This window comes from Cryptomeria japonica, chromosome 10 (genome assembly GCF_030272615.1).
Source record: "Cryptomeria japonica chromosome 10, Sugi_1.0, whole genome shotgun sequence".
NCBI lineage: Eukaryota > Viridiplantae > Streptophyta > Pinopsida > Cupressales > Cupressaceae > Cryptomeria > Cryptomeria japonica.
The window spans coordinates 715,513,936-715,521,567 of NC_081414.1; the positions used below are offsets into that span (position 1 = coordinate 715,513,936).

General features: G+C 35.7%; 1 long non-coding RNA gene across 1 annotated transcript; it reads left to right on the forward strand.

The window, feature by feature from the left end:
- The first annotated feature begins 4,118 nt into the window (after positions 1 to 4,118).
- Positions 4,119 to 5,144, forward strand: LOC131029297 (uncharacterized). The gene is made up of 2 exons (XR_009102743.2): positions 4,119 to 4,430; positions 4,770 to 5,144. It is a non-coding gene; the product is annotated as an uncharacterized LOC131029297 (long non-coding RNA).
- Positions 5,145 to 7,632: the final 2,488 nt, after the last annotated feature.

Consider the following 7,632-nt stretch of genomic DNA (forward strand, 5'->3'; position numbering starts at 1 on the left):
GGTATGGCATTAGACCAAGACTTCGGGAAAAACCCTTATTATCAAAACCTTTCCTTTCGGGATACAAGGAAAAGTTGAAATTCCTAAGATCTGCTCCAATACTCAAAGCGTCGCACATCAAATTGCAGGACAACACACCCAATTGGATGGGAAAATGACCCTCCCATTTATCCCTAGGTTGTGCCTTTTTTATTACAAAAGTCAGCTGCCTACATATCTCCACCAGAATAAAGCAATCTGAACAAAAATGAGGGAGCTTGAAAGGCTCCTCTTCAAAACCGCTTATCCTTATGTAACAAAAGCATGGAAACTAGATATAGAAACTGCCAAACATCTTTATCAATGTCTGCACATCCTTGGAGATCCTTTTGGCTTTCATATTATTCAATTCATGGCACAAGTCGCCCAGAAAAGCATTGTGCACCCTTTTGAAATCCTGCAAGGCCTTATCCTTTTGCAGCATGGGATAGAACTCATACACAGGAACATCCTCCTCAGTGAGCTGTTTTGATATTCCAACTAACTCCTTAACACACGCCAAACAATACAACAGATACAAAGACATAAAGAAGTTCTATTTGAACTGTTTAGCCATACTCAGTTGTTCTCTCATTGAATCAACAATCAATTCAGCCCAATCAAGATACTGCTTCCCTTCCGAAACCAGCTGCACGTAGCAATAAATCCAGTCGTCGAAGCTATAAGCTTCAGTAGACCCTCTGGCCCGATGTAACAAAAGCATAACATCATGAATGTGAGGCAACATGTGATTCTTATTAGGATTCTTGGGTAACCTGGAACCACCTCTTTGAGGAACCTTCAACCAGAATTTTGTTACGTTGTTACGATGTCCGGTTCTGTCCACGTTGAACTCGGTGATTGACTAAGTAGGGGAAAAGTTGGAGAAATGGTAATCAAGTATCTTGAAGACGGAGGAAATTACTTCATAATTTATGGCAAGAAGGGTTTCACCATTGTCTCTCCTAATGGTCTCAGAGACTGGGTCGTATCTAGCGATACATTCCTGAATCAATTATGGGCAAAGAATGGCTAGGGGAAAAGCTGCCGCTTCTATGAGACCGCTACTCAAAATCTCCACACCAAAAGATTTGTCAATTCCCTTGAACAGCCTCTCTTTTAAAACCTCAAGATTTTCTCCTTTAAGGTCAGTATCGCTAACTATGGGTTTAGTACATGCAAGGCTAAAAACATTCCCGAACAAATGTAGTGTGGACTTCATAATTCAAAGCAATATGCCTTAATTGGTTGTAGCAAACCTTTCTATGAGAGAGAAAATGCAAGTAAAAACTACTGGAGAGAACAAGAAAAGGACTCACCTTCACAGTTGAACAACCAAACGACGACTAGCAGCAAACAAGACTCCTATCCAGGAAAAACAAAACCACAGTAGCGAGGAACGAATGCAGAGCACTAATAATTCTTCATACCATATAGTGAGGGAAATGATGTGAAACCATTGAATGCAATAATTCTAATTGTCAGTCTGAGTGTGTTAAGTTTGTGGATTGGACCTCGCATGCATGCATTGAATGCATGGCGGCATTTTTGAAGTAACCACCAGTTCCCGAAATGATTACTTACTTCAAAAAGCCAAGGATTGACATCACTGAAGACATGGTTCACCTTCCTCATATTTGGCAATAAATGTAGCATCAAATCATTTAACCCGCGGAACCACCAACTTTGTACACATATGAACATCCTGAATAGACTTCATTAGCGTTCAAGTAGTTCAAGATGTACACTGTGCTCAAGGAAAATCTTTGCCGAGAAAATTAATTATGCCAAGCTACTGACCATTTGTGCTATATTGAACATGTTGAACACGTTTGAACCTCTTGAACTTGGTTCAATGAGTTCAACGCCCGGAGAGAAATGAAGTAACACATTACCGAACAAGAAACTTTAAAAGAGCTGTTGCAAGACACTTGAAGAAAATGTTAGTATGAAAACCTTCCCGAACACCTAGGAACCTATGGAACCTAAATGAACATGTTGAACCCGGTTCAAGATAGTTCAACGTGTTCACAGAGTTCAACCAATTACTAAAACTTGACCTTTTTGATTGAAAGACAATTTACAAATGTACTAAGGGCTTGAACCAAGGTGTTACAAGAAAGACAAGGACTCTGAATGGAATTTTTATTATTAGGATGACTCGCTCTTGTTATGAGGACTGAATAACGCAGTAACAATAGTGTAATAAGGTTTAATCATGCAATTGAAATATGTACAGCTCTCATCCACTAAACCCATATAGCTACGTGCACATACACACCCAAAGATTACAATGTCAGAATGTGTTCTAGAGTGCTTCATCAAATCAAAGAATTTGAGTGTCCTTGCAAAATCTATTTTGTGCATATCTTGCAATCATTCAATTCCATGAAATGATATCTCTCTGAGGCATTTTGTCAAATAGTTCATGCACTTTACCTATGCTTCCACATTTTGCAAACATATATACTAGAGCATTTTCAACTATATAATCTGACAAAAAATCTACTTCTATTAAGCTTTGATGGATGTCCATACACATATTGAAACTTTTTGTGTTGGCGTAAGCAGGGAGGGTGCTAGCAAAGGTTGTGGAACATGGCTTTACACCTACCAATTGCATTTGCTTGAAAGTTTCTGAAGCCCTTTCAATATATCCATTTCGCTTATATCCCACTTTATCATGACACCATTATCAGGAGCTCACATTTTAGCACGGTTAGTGAAAGGAAGCTAAGGTGCAAAAAATGCTTCCTAACACTAATCTAGTGGGGGAGATAGTGCAAATTTTCTTACAAATCTTCTATTACAAAAATAGAAACACATTCATAAAAAGATAATAAACATGCATAAAAATAAACAATGAACACAAGATATATCATGGGGAAAACCCTTTCAAGTAAAAAACTCCACACTCCAAAAGCACAGTACTTTGTATTCTAGGAATCAAAATATTACAATACAGTGCCAACACTTAGCTTCTGCAACATTAGTCTACAACTACAACTCACAACCTGGATTAATTCTGGCAGCATAACGCTTCACCTACAAATATTACATATCTAACACTCCTCAAGAATACCTTTTATAGAGAAATACAACTCAAGAGGAAGCTTCTAGATGAAGCATCAAGATGGGGTCATACATAACATTTGACCCTATTTTTTGGCCATCAAAAAGCATGCAAATGACACATGTACAGCTCCAAATGACTCTCCATTCAAACCTAATAAGTTGGGCACTCAAAATTTACTATTTTGAGGTATGACAGATGCTCTTACACATCTTACAGCTGTCATAACTTACAATGCTTACAGTTGTAAGAGAATCTGTCATAAATGACTAATTTTAGCTTATTCTCTTACAACTCATCATAACCCTCTCCATGCAAAAGGTATCTCTTGCCACTTGTCCATTCTGTCATAGGCCAACAATTGTCAAGATCCTCACGTGGGACACCTACCTCCACATGTGCAAGATATGTGTCATACAGTCATCACCAAGTAGGATGCCATAAGCCCTGTGGATCCCATGAGGTGACTAGACATTTGTAGGCAATAAATAAAATAATAAATTAATAAATAAATGCATTAACCAATGTCAGAATTTGTAAAGGTTGAGACACTTTAATCCCAACAATTAGAAATACATTGTAAAACCTCGTGAAGTACTGCGATGCATGAGGTAGATGAATTTGAAATTAGTTTGTCTATGCATGCGATAATGAGACTACTCTTGAAAACAGAGAATGAAAACAAACACAGATAACTGAATGGACCCCACAAGAACCACCTAAACACTCTCTCAGCTAAATGTGTGCTCTTTCAATAAATTAACCACATCACGCAGGCCGATTGAAAGATACTTTGATAGCGAAACTTCTTATGTAACGACATCACGCAGGCCGATTGAAAGATACTTTGATAGCGAAACTTCTTATGTAAAACGACAAAAACAGGTTACCACACCTAACCTTATCTTATATGCGACAAAGCGGAGGATTTTCCACGAACGTATTGTCTATGCATCTCTCTCTATTCACGATCAAATGTGGAGACTGATGACATCTGCGAAACAAACTGGCACTCCTCCTGCAATTTCTCTTCAGTTTCTCGGAAGGACTCTGAAACTCACTAACGAAGAACACTATTTATAAGCAAAACTAGTGATGAATCCAACCAGTGGATCAACATGGCTAACATTTGGATACCAGGGCTCAAATTCTCCAATCCATTTATCAGATTTCAAGAGTTCAAACAGTTTGAGAAGCGTGTGATCATTAAGTAGGGCTAGAGAAAACTAACACAACTTTCACTACCATACATCCTTAATTTTTGTTTGTTTTTTCATGGCGATTCTTTGGATCAGACCCTAAGCTTGCCTCCGGAGGACATTTTAAAATGTTTTCATCTGTAAGTATTACATTTTACATAACATTGAACAACTACAGAGATTACTATATTGTTTGTACAGTTTTGAACCTTTGACCTCCTGCCACTTGCAAGTTAGAAGTTTTAGCACTGATGTGGGCATATGTTTTTTTTAAATCGTTAGCTGGTTTTATTCAAGGTAAAGTCTAAAGCAGAACACACGTATTGTTTAAGCTATTAGGAGTAATTGTACTCCCCTTCTCTACAGTGTGTTTTCTGGGCTTAATCTGTGACTAAAAAGTGTTATCAAAAGTACAAAGAAGAGTTCATTGTTATAAACATTTTCAAAATGGTTTCGTTAATTCTTGGATTTTGGTGCAGGTTGTTTGTGGATGCAGAAAAAGATAAAGGATCTCGTCCAAAGCATGATAATCAACCAGTCAAGGCTCCAGAAAAACCAGCCAAGGATACAGGGTCTGATCCAGATAATCTCCATGAAAAACCAGACAAAAATTAACTAGAGGACGTAGCATAGATGTACGGTAGTGAAAGTTGTGTTAGTTTGCTCTAGCCCTGCTTAGCAGTCACACGCTTGCCAAACTGTTTTTGAAGTCTTGGGATATGATAAATCAATGTTCTGCTAAAGTGCAGAATGATCTGCCTTGTTTGTTCTGCCATATATAAAGCAAGCCTGGTGATTGTACCTAGTTATTTTATACGATATGGTAAAATATATAACTAGTGCATTTAACCTGAGATACCGTTCAATAGCAGTCTCTTTAAGCTAATAAACTATCTGAAAATATTATACTTTAAAACGTCATGTGAAACTATCTCAGGGGCATTTGAACAATGAAATGCATTCATATTGAAAGGGGTGAAATTGGACATGACCGCACAACTTCCATAGATCAACGTACTCTTACCATGCAAGAACATGCAAGGGTAGGTATGTGAGGGTCCGTTGTTTTTCATGAAAATCCTGCATAGGGTCTTTTGTAATGAATATTGTGTGTACTACCATTTATTTATGTTTCAATATTTTCCCTCTTCTAATGTTCACTATCAGATTTGAAGGGAGTGAGGCACACTTCCATAGGGTCTCAAATAATCATTAAACATTCGCATGCACGGCCCTTGATCTTTCCTTTATTAGATCTTGCACTAAAGGTGTCACTAACCATGTTTATTATTAAAACACTCATTTCAAGTTGTTTAAATCTTGCTTATACCCTAACTCGCACATGGAGATTGTCAAACATGGTAAACTCATTGAAACCCTTGTGTTATCAATCTATGAACCATCAAGATTCAAGACTCTACAACTATTTCATGGAGTTATTAAGGGTTTCATTAAGGTGTATCTAAATCTTAAATAAGATGGTGAAAGAAGGATAATAGTTGGTTTGTTGGAAATCTCAAATGAACAAACCTAGAATCAAGTGTGTGCCCTTAAACATTATTTGATGGAGTGAAGAAAGATGTAAGATACAATGAGCTTAGAAATAGAAGACAAAGTTCTATGCAAATTATACCATCAAGACAATGCTACGAGCTAGCTAAGATAGTTCAAAGTGTATATTTCATGATTTAATAGTCAATAGGATGTAGTCACCAAGAAATAAAGACACAAGATACAATAATATAGAGTAATTTCATATATGATAATGTCATCATAATCTTCATATATGATAGTCAAGTGGCATGATGATATTGCTATATGCATAAGGGTAGACTCAAGACTTGTAATACTATTCATGAAGTCAAGAAGAATGATGAATAACAATAAAGTCATAGTTATGAAGACTATGGAGAATGTGTGTCAAAATTTTGAAGATGCAACATAGTATCTCAAGTGGTACATCATCCTTTAAATCTTGTGACATCTTATGAGTTTGAATAGTTGGTCTAACCTTTTAACCCTTTTTCTTTTCTTTTATGTATTGCAAACTATGAGAACATTATAATACACAAATATTATAATATGGGCATGATGTAACATACTTGTGTTATATGCTATTTAGACCAAAAAATAATTTTCAACACTTTTGCTCCCCCATTTCTGTGCACATGCCTTGGTGTGTATTCTTAAACTGAGGGTAAGAAGAATCATCTATGGATTTTTAGGGATGATATTTTGTTATTTTGAGTTGGAACCATTGAAATAAGAGAGGGTAACACACACATGCTCTTCTATTGGTATAGCCCATGTGTCCCAAATTTAAAGGAATGTGAGCTTAGGTAGGAAGGAAGTGATCACCAAAACAAGATCAATATAGGTGGTTTAACTCAATTAAAATTTAGATTTGGAATTTATGGAAGAAATAAGGTGAAAATATATTAGAGGGGATATAAAAATATTTAATTTTTGGAGTAATAACCTAGGAAACGATAATATGGCTAGACAAGTGTCAAGTAAGTTTACAAGGAGATGTAGAGCTACGTGAAAGAGAAAAGGGAAGAATAGGGATTAGAAATAGATCCTACAAATTGAACAAGGCATAAAAAAGGGGAATGCACTAAAGAGAGAAGGAAACTAGGCTAGAATAGGGTCAAAAGGAATAGATTAGTGGAGGGGGGGTAACGGGAAGCTAGAATGAGCACATGATAGATAAATTCAATTAGAGGGCATTAAAGTTATGCCTTTATAGTACCTAAAGGAATTGAGATGCCCTTGTTCTAAGTTCACATTCAACTAAATTTCTCTTTCAAAAGAATCTTGTTTTGTCAAATTCATCATGTCACAAGATCTATTATCTTTACATGTTCTATTATTATGATTGGTTAAATTGTCTCAAAGGAAAATAAATATTTTATGATAATAACCAAAGAATTTACAAAGCTAAGATTTTGTATTCAATCCATATATAACAAAAAAATCAAAAGATAATTGTTTATAATTTATAGTTAGATATTAACACGATTTCATTAAAATAGATAAAACATAAAAGCAATTAGATGACATTAAAGTTAAGCTTTTATGGTACCTCAAGGAATTGAGGTACCCCTATTCCAAGTTCACATTCAAATAAATTTCTCTTACAAAAGAATCATATTTTGTCAAATTCATCATTTCACAAGATCTATTCTCTTTACATGTTCTATGATTATGATTGATTAAATTGTCTCGATAGAAAATAAATATTCTGTCATAATTACCAAAGGTTCACAAAATTAAAATCTTATATTCAATCTATTTATAACCAGAAATTATAAAGATAATTGTTTATAATTTATAGTCATA